A 9,502-nucleotide genomic window follows, 5' to 3' on the forward strand; every position below is an offset into this window, starting at 1 on the left:
AAAAAAAAAAAAAAAAGAAAAAAGAAAAATTAAAGCAAATACATAGCAAAAGGATCTGATCTTCACATGATCCAACCGACCTTGGGTCTCAGCAAACTCACGTCTGTGCAGGTTACGTTCCACACATGAACTGTGACTGAACTGCGGACGGTGGTGGTGACATCAAATCGCATTTCAGGTGCTCCCAGAGCTCGGAGTGGATGGTTGATCCTGTCTTTGCACAATCTCAGCTTTCTGTGTCTGTTAGCTTCCTAGTCCAAGACCCCAAGGCAGGTTATAAAACTGGAAATAAGTCTTGGTTTGCTCCTGTGAAATCATCCTTTGCAGACAGGTTTTGGTTTGGATCGGAGGAATGCCTGAGGGTCTTACACACACTGGAATTGAGTCACAGAACTACTAACTTGCAAAGTCTATTTCTTTTTCCTTCCTTCCTTCTTGATCTGAAACCTCCACTTCCCTCCGGATTCAAGCAATTATCCTGCCTCGGCCTCCCGAGTAGCTGGGGCTATCGGCGTACGCCGCCACGCCCGGCTAATTTTTTGTATTTTGGTAGACACGGGGTTTCATCATGTTGCCCAGGCTAGTCTCGAACTCCTGAGCTCAGGTAATCCGCCCGTCTCGGCCTCCCAAAGTGCTAGGATTACAGGCAAGAGCCACCAAGCCCGGCCTGCAAAGCCTATTTCTAACCAAAGTCAAGTCCCACACACTTGCCTCTACACTGCGTTTTGCTCCTTTGTTATCCCAGGTTTTACAATTACAGAGCACTTGATGAGCCTGTTTCCACGTCTGCAAAATGGGGCGAAGTTCTTCACCGTGCTACTGCAGAGTTAAGCCACTGGCCCTGTAGGCAAAGTGCTTAGAACGGGCGTGGCACGCTGTGGGTGCACAGAAAGGCTCGCTGCCACCCCCACTCTAACTACCGGGCACCCCAGCGCCCCGCCAGAGGCTGAAGAAACGTGGGAGTAAGCGGAGGAACGCGAAGGGCGTGTGCCCGTGAAAGGTCTCACGAGGCGTTTCGAGGTCGCCTCTTCAGGCTGGGCCGCCGACAAGGTGCTTCTGAGCTCACCCAGCCCAACCCGGGCACCCTGGGACCCCAAGACGGCAGCGGGCACAGCTGGGCAGCCGAGCCCCGGGAACACCCACTTCCGCCACAGACCTGCTCAAAATAGCTCCTTCTGGCAGCGCGCTAGACGTGGCCCAAGCCAGCCCCGGGGAGGCGGCGCCTGAGAGCAGACAACCCCCCTACTTCCGGCTCGCCTCTGGTCGCCACAGACCCCGTCGCAGCCGTCCCACGCCCCGACCACGCCCTCCATGACGTCACTTCCGGCGTTTGGGCGGGGCCCAAGCAGGGCGCGCTGCCCGGAGCTGCCTAGGTTGCGCTGCCGGCCACGTCCACGCGCCGGGCCGCGGGCTCCTTCCTACCGTCGTAGGGCCGCCGGGCCGCCGCGGGCCTGCTGCGCCCGGGTAAGGGGCTCGCACTGCCATCCGGGGAGCTGCTGTCAGGGCTCCCTGACCGGCTTGGGACTGAGAGACAGAGGTGGGGGGGCAGGAGGAGGGTTGGATGGTGGCACGAGGTGCAGGGGGAGAGTGAGTGGGGCTGAGAGAGGCAGGAGGAACGGGACAGGAGGAGCTGCGGATGGGGCACGCACAGAGTGCAAGACGCTGAGCAGTGCGGGTACCGAAGGAGTCAACTGGGGGCCGAGCATGGCTGGGGGCCCAGGAGGCAGGAGGAGAGGGAGGAGGGCTGAAGGGGGTTCCAGACTGGAGAAGAGGCCCGCTTGTCCCATTTTGGGAGCAGAATGGGGACACTCTCGTAGAGGGGGCGAATTGCCCTGGGGTCTTTCCCTGGCAAGCCCAGGACGGGACTGAACCCCAAGAAGTGTTGCTCTTAGAGTTGAGTGACCCAGACCTATCCCCCAGACGCTCTCTCTACCTGGGTGGAGGTTGTGCATCCCCCAGCTTCCCTCCCCTGCCCATCTGTCTCCCTGCCTGCTTCCCCCGTGCGAGTCACTTAGTAGCCCCCGTGTGACTGCTTAGCATGTTGACTTAATCGTTAGGCTGATAGGAGGAATCGGCCTCCACATGCATGGTTTGCCACCAGAAATAATCATCGTGCTTAGAAATCTGACTTTAACAACTTGCAGTTATCCCTCGCCCCAGGAAAATCTCTAACAGTTCAATAAAATCAGCAAGGAAAAGATTTAAAATACAAATTTTTCCATTTATACAGTGGATCTGCCTAATGGACAAAGGAATGTCAGAGATACCCACGTTCTTAGCAAAAACTAGGCCCTAGCATTTAGCTGTGATACCAAAACTTCCAGAAACCTGGAAGCAAGCAATGTATTTAATGTAATGTAATAAATATCCAATGTTCCAGGTTTCCGTCTGCCACAGAGTCACATCCTTTGGACTACAGGACAATGTCTATATACACAAAGCTATAAGTCTGTGTTCCTTGGGCTTCTGCAACCAAAGTTCAGCCAGGTGACGTGTCAGGATTAGGTACCTGCAGTTTGCCCTGTATTTGTTTTTGCAGTTCCTACTCCTTGGTATCTGCAACTTGCCTAACTTGGTGTGAGGACCTGGCCATGTTGCTGCTGAGTGTGTCTTAATAGCCTGATAGAATGTAGGGGTAACAGCTGTAGTCCTTTACCAAGCTTCAGCATTACTTGTGTTGGGTCTTTGGAACATCTCTATGCCAGAAAAAAAGAATTCAGTTATTTATTTCCTTTTTTTTTTTAAAGAGATGGGGTCTCACTATGTCGTCCAGGCTGAACTCAAACTTCTGGGCTTACAATCCTCCCACCTCAGCCTCCTGAGTGTCTGGGATTACAGGCATGCAGCACCGTGCCTGGAGTCCAGTTTTGTGTAACTTGCATTAAGTGCCCTACATGTAACAAGCCAAGGTTGAGAACACAAGAATTCAGACAAGATGCATTGGGAGGCCCATCTCAAGGTCACGCACCAGAAAAGGATAGGGAGGTTGACGCCCAGGGGCACAGTCTGGGGGTGCCTTTCTCATGGAATATCACCTGGCTTAAGGGGTATCCTGTTGCACCTTCCTTGCAGATCCTATGGGGAGCTGACCCCTGAAGAAGGGAACTCCCAGTGCCAGCCTAACCTTCCGTCTTTCTATCCGTCCTGGTCTCCAACTTAATACAAACTTAATTCTCTCTTGCTCATTCCCCTCCTGCCCCGGGGTCTCTTTTTCCCCATCTGTTATGGTCTGAGACCCTGATCTACCCAGTCTCCTTGTACCAGATAATAATGAGAATAACTGGGTGGGGTCCCGAGACCCACACCCTAATTTTGGCTTGAAGCCCTTGCAGGGGAAACAGTTATTTTAAATGTTGTTAATGGCTTGTCCATCATGAGTCAACTTATAAAGATGACCGCAGGTCCCTGCATGGGATCTTGACGTTTAGAATATTCTGTTGGAAAGTGGAGGCAGGACCATAGCAGAGGGATGAAGTCACAGGACAGCGAAGGCCCGTTCTTGACTACACAGTGGCCAGTTCCTGTTTCTGTGGAAGTGACCACCAGCCCCACCGGCTGGGAGGGAATAAGTGGTGATGGTATCCAGCAGAAGTTTCCTGAGAAACCCGTGGAGTGTCCTGAGGTAGCCTCGTGGACATGCTCCGTGTGTGCTATCACCTTTGTGTGTGTGTTTTTGCATGAATGTGTGTGCATGTGTGAGTGCACACGTGTGGTGGCATGTGTACATATGCAGATGGACACACGTGCAGCTGTGCACACACAAGTGTGTGTGATTAAGTGCATATGTGTGTGGCTGTGCGTGCACACATGGGCATCTGTATTGGGAGCAGGCCCACGGTGGTCCTTGATATCACCACCTACTGATAACCTGCCCGTGATAAGAGGTGATGAGCTGTTTCTGTAATCTCCTGAGTTCGCGTTAAATATTCATCAATGAGAAAATCATTTGTGCTGGTTAACATCTTTGCATTATGGCTGTACTCCTGGATTCCTCTAAAGTTTTGGTTAGCTCCTAGGAAAATGTCCCTCCTGGTACATAGATCATGTAGTCGCTCTAAATTATGGAAATCAGTGTGTGAAACTGTATCAGGTGGGTAACTCTGCCTTTCTGCTTAGCAGCTTGAAGGACTTGAAGAAAATACGCTGGTTTCTTTCCTTGGAGGTTTTCAGAAATGTTTTCCAAAAGTGATACATGCTTGTTAAAAAAAAAAGAAAGAAAGAAAGAAATGAAATAGAGAATGAAAATCACAGGTGAATCCATTCTCCAGGGATAATCATTAACATTCTAGTGCAAATCTTTCCAGACCCTTGAGTAAGTGTCTTTTTTAACAAAAATAGGATCATGGTCCACACGCTGCTGTGTAACCTGCCTTGTTCGTTTATTGATGCGTGCTATATATCTTCGCACGTCAATAAGTAGAGAGTTGTGTATTTTTAACAGTTGCCATAGTATTTTATATATGAATGGGGCCATACTTGACAGAACTATTCCACTTTTTTACTCTTTCTAAATAATGTTGTGAGAAATCTCTTTGTAGATCATCTTTGGACATCTGTCTAGTGCTTCCGTAGAAGAAACTGCAGTAGAAGTTGCTGCATCGGAAGTTTTTTTTTTTTTTGAGACGGAGTTTTGCTCTTATTGCCCAGGCTAGAGGGCAGTGGTGCAATCTCGGCTCACTGCAACCTCTGCCTTCTGGTTTCAAGTGATTCTCCTGCCTCAGCCTCCCAAGTCGCTGGGATTACAGGTGCCCGCCACCACGCCCAGCTAATTTTTTTGTATTTTTAGTGGAGATGGGGTTTCACCATATTGATCAGGCTGGTCTGAAACTGCTGACCTCGTGATCCACCTGCCTCGGCCTCCCAAAGTGCTGGGATTGCAGGCGTGAGCCACCGCGCCCGGCCCGCATCGGAGGTTTTGAATTGAAAGCTTTGATCCATGTTGTCGTTGTCCCAGTGGAATGAATGATCTGTTGAATGCTGCTCTTTCTGTGCCTCCCTCCTCACTGGAATTTTCCCTCATGCTTTTCCTAAGGAATGTGGACTTTCTTTCAAACTCTAGATGCGTCTGTTACCAGAGTGGAGAGTCTGCCTTCGTCTCACATGTGCCACAAAGGATGGCATGGCCTGGGAGTGCCCCACCACGTGGCTTTCACCCCCTGCAAAGCCAGACCTCACCCAGCGACACAGTGCCAAGCCCGCAGCTCTCCAAGGAGGAAGATGGCCCAGGCTGGGGGCATACCCTTAGCAGCAGCCTCTGGTGAGTGTCCTGGCCCTGCAGGCTGGGCCTGCCTGTTGGGTGATGGGACAGTGAGCCCAGAGGGAGCTTTGCAGGGTCACCAGAGGGTCAAGGGAAAAGGAAAGACAGCCAAGCCTTATAGTAACCAAGGAAGGCCCAGTCTGTGGCCCTTAACTGTCACAAGCCCTGCCTCCTTTTTTTTTTCTTTTTTGAGACAAGGTTTTGGTTCTGTGTTCCAGGCTGGAGAACAGTGGTGCAATCTTGGCTTACTGCAACCTCTGCCTCCCAGGTTCAAGCCATCCTCCCACCTTAGACTCTGGAGTAACTGGGACTACAGATGCACGCCACCATGCCTGGCCAATGTCTGAATTTTTTGTAGAGATGGGGTTTCACCATGTTGCCCAGGCGGTCTCTAACTCGTGAGCTCAATCCACCCACCTGCCTCAGCCTCTCAAGGTGCTGGGATTACATGCATGAGTCATTGCTCCTGACAGGGAGGCCTTGTCTTCTGAGTGGACTGGGGTGGTGGCCCATGGACAGGATGGGGATCACGCGATCCTCTGCAACCCTCTTCGGCTTTGTGATAGAAATGCAAGTTACCTCAAGAGGTTCTCCCTGACCTTGGTGATGCTGTGGGCACTCACAGAAGCCTCCTCTGTGCTGCAGGGAGGCTGTGTCTCACTGATGCAGGGTGCTGGAGGGCGCCTCTTAGCAGATGATGATGAGAGGCTGTCCCCTCCCAGGAAGGAGAAGGTCCTTGTCTGTTCCAAGGCAAGGAACTGGACAAGGAGGAGGAGGTTCATTCAGTACATTGAGTCTGATCCTCTCTGCTATAGCTGGAGCACAGTCCCTGAAGCTGGCTGAAGTGCCAAGGCAGGGGCTAGCAAACTGGGGCTGAATCCCACCTGCTGCCTGTTTGTATAAAGTTTTATTGGGACACAACCGTGCCCACCATTCACATCTATTCCAGGGCTCCCTCTGTACCGGAACAGCAGAATTGAGTAGCTAAGACACAGACCGAATGGCCCAGAGTCCCAAATATTTGCTGTCCTGTCTTCTATAGGGAAAGTGTGCTGACCCCTGCCCTAGAGATTTGTAGTGAGGGGGCAACAGAAGACCTGGGGCTGGGCTACATTCAGGAGCCGAGACCCTCTTCACCCATAAGAAGCCCCTGCCACATCATCTCGCCTTTAACTCACCCAGAGGACTTCAAATCCTGGGCTCAGGCCTGGGAAACATCTGGAGCCCGGGGTGGTAGCATTTTAAAGGCATTCGGTAGATGTTACTGACCCGAGAGAGAGCCGTTTAAATACTCATATTTATCAAAAGCCCAGCTGCACAGCCTTGGCCCATGGAAGATTGTGAGTTCTTTGTGCCCGCAACCTTCCAGTTTCAGTTCTGCCCGGCGTGATACTGGTTAGTTTCTTCCCTCCCCATCCCCCGCCGCCACACTTTTTTTCTGTCAGAACAAAGAATGCTTTTTGCACTCTGGATCTGTGGTTTGTAAGGCCAAGTAATTTTTCTAAACCCCGAACACATCAGGAGCCCTTACAGACCATTTTGAAGAGAAAGCACCATTTGAAGCTAGGGAAAAGTGAGTGACTCTCGGAAAGAGACCGGAAGTCTCCTGGAATACGCCAGCCTTCTAGAAGGGTGTGTGCTCTAAGGGCTTTTTCCAGCCCCGGGGCAACTTGACAGCCGTCCATGTGGATTACAGGAGGCAGAAAGCCACCCAGGGGCTTCTTGTTGCACAGTGGCTGCTTTTGCGTAGCTGGAAGTGCTTCTTGGGTGGGCTGCTGGCTAAGCCAGGTACCCTGCTGGGTCCTTGTCCGCGTCATCCCATGTCACTCCCGTGCAGCTCACCGAGGCTCAGAGGTCCTGTGGCTGCACATATCACTTGGTTAGTGAGCTTGGGAGCTGGGGTTGGAACGCAGGCAGTGCTGTTGGCCTCTGTGTGTCCTGCTGGTCTCCCAGTCCCCTTGCATGGTCTGTTGCCCCTATTGCAGTGGCTTCCTCAAGGGAACGACAGTGAATGCTGAAAGAGCTAAAAGGCTGCTCCTGCCAGTCATGCAGTCAGTGGCCCCTTCGTCCCTCAGTGACCAATGGGCAGCTCACCCAGCACCCCCAAGCCCCAGTCCGCATACAGCTATGCAGCTGGGGCCCCACTTTGCTATGAGCTGCTAAGTGCTGGTTTCCTTGTGACTGTTTTCATTATTTTATCTAACAAAACAAATCAACCAAACCAAGTAACTTTTTTATAATACGTTAAGGGCCGGGCACAGTAGCTCATGCCTGTAATCCCAACACTTTGGAAGCCAAGGCAGGAAGATTGCTTCAGCTGAGGAGCTGGAGACCACCCTGGGCAACATAGCGAGAACCCTCTCTCCACAAAAAAAAAAAAAAAATAGCCAGGTGTGGTGGCGTGCACCTGTGACTCCAGCTGAGGCAGCAGGATCATTTGAGCCTGGGAGGTCAAAACTGTAGTGAGGTACGATCGTGCCACTGCACTCCAGCCTGGGCAGCAGAGCAAGACCCATCTCAAAAAAATAAAAATGTGCTAAGGCTTCCACATCACTTCTGTGGAGCATTAGAATGAAGGAGAGGTCTTTGCTTTACAGAGACTTGGGCCGGCTGTGGGGACCACTGCAGTCTCTGAAGTGGGGAAGTCACTCATTCACTCATACTTTCATTCATTGAGAGACAGCCTCTGTGTCAGGTGCCTGGATTGCTGCCCCTCACTGGCTGCCCCTGCCTCCCCTCTTGCTAAAAGCACCTTCCTGTTCTTGTCTAAGGCCCTGCAGGGACTCCCATTTCCTACTGTGAAATCTAAACTGCCACGTGGCTCCTGGGGCCTCCTCACACTCTCCAGACTAATCCCCATCTCACCACGCTCTCCCTTGCCTCTGACCCTGCTGTTGTCATCTGCTGCTCCCTCTCCACCTGCCTGCCCACCCCCACCCAGCTTTCAGAATGTGGCCCAGGCGTTGCTTTCCCAGGAAACCTTCCTTGACCACACCACCACTGGCTGAACTGTGTCCTCTGGGGCCCAGCCATCCTTGGGGCTTCTGCGCAGAGGAACAGCCTACCTCACTCTTCAAGGCCTGCCCACATGCTGTCTCCTCCCTGCTTCCCAGCACTGAGTCACACCCTGCTTGTGCCAGCCTGCAATGACCTCTTTTCTGTGTCTCCCATGGACTGTAGGTCCCTGAAGAGGTTTTGTGTTTTTCACCTTTTTGTCCTAAGTGTACTGCCTGGCACATGAGTAAGCACTCAGTAAATATTGGATGAAAGGATGGGTGGGTGGGTGGATGGGTGCATGGGTGGGTAGATGGACAGATGAGTAGATGGATGGAAAAGTGGATGGATAGATAGATGGATGGATGGACAGATGGACAGATGAGTAGATGAATAGAACAGTGGATAGATAGATGGATGGGTAGGTGGGTGGATGGATGGATGGATGATGGATGGATGGATAAATGAACTTATGGATGGACCGATGAGTAGATGGATAGAATAGTGGGTGCATGAATGGATGGATGGATGAGTGGGTGGATGGATGGACTTATGGATGGACAGATGAGTAAATGGATAGAATAGTGGGTGAATGGATGGGTGGGTGGATGGATGGGTGGTTAGATGAATGGGTGGCTAGATGGATGGGTGGATGCATGGGTGGATGGGTGGATGGATAGATGGATGAATAGATGAATAGAATAATAGATGGATGGGTTGGTGGGTAGATGGATGGATGGATGAATGAACTTATGGATGGACAGATGAGTAGATGAATAGAATAGTGGGGGGATGGATGAGTGGGTGGGTGGATGGATGGATGGTTGGAGAGACTTATGGGTGGACAGATGAGTAGATGGATAGAATAGTGAGTGGATGGATGGATGGACTTATAGATGGACAAATGAGTAGATGGATAGTGAGTGGATGGATGGATGGGTGGGTGGATGGATGGACAGATGAGTAGATAGGATATAGTGGGTGGGTGGATGAGTGGGTGGGTGGATGGATGGATGAACATATGAATGGACAAATGAGTAGATGGATAGAATACTGGATGGCTGGCTGGATGGGTGGGTGGATGGATGGATGGATGGATGTTTGGATGGATAGACTGACTTATGGACAGCTGAGTAGATGGATAGAATAGTGGGTGTATGGATGGGTGGGTGGGTAGGTGGATGGACGGACAGATGAGTAGATGGATAGGATATAGTGGGTGGATGGATGAATGGATGGGTGGGTGGGTGG

The 9,502-nt window shown here is 51.5% G+C and overlaps 1 protein-coding gene across 5 annotated transcripts in view; it reads left to right on the top strand.

Moving 5' to 3' along the window:
* The first annotated feature begins 1,321 nt into the window (after window positions 1-1,321).
* Window positions 1,322-9,502, top strand: part of LOC105512068 (chromosome unknown open reading frame, human C11orf24) — an 11,784-nt gene continuing 3,603 nt past the window's right edge. For 2 of the 5 annotated variants that reach the window (XM_011942323.1, XM_011942327.1), the window contains exons 1-2: window positions 1,322-1,464; window positions 5,060-5,257. The gene's annotated coding sequence lies outside the window, so the exon portion shown is untranslated. Of the gene's footprint in view, window positions 1,676-5,032; window positions 5,258-9,502 lie in introns of all 5 variants that reach the window. The other 3 variants (XM_011942325.1, XM_011942326.1, XM_011942324.1) reach the window with 3 other exon arrangements.

Source organism: Colobus angolensis, unplaced genomic scaffold (genome assembly GCF_000951035.1).
Source record: "Colobus angolensis palliatus isolate OR3802 unplaced genomic scaffold, Cang.pa_1.0 Scaffold21, whole genome shotgun sequence".
NCBI lineage: Eukaryota > Metazoa > Chordata > Mammalia > Primates > Cercopithecidae > Colobus > Colobus angolensis.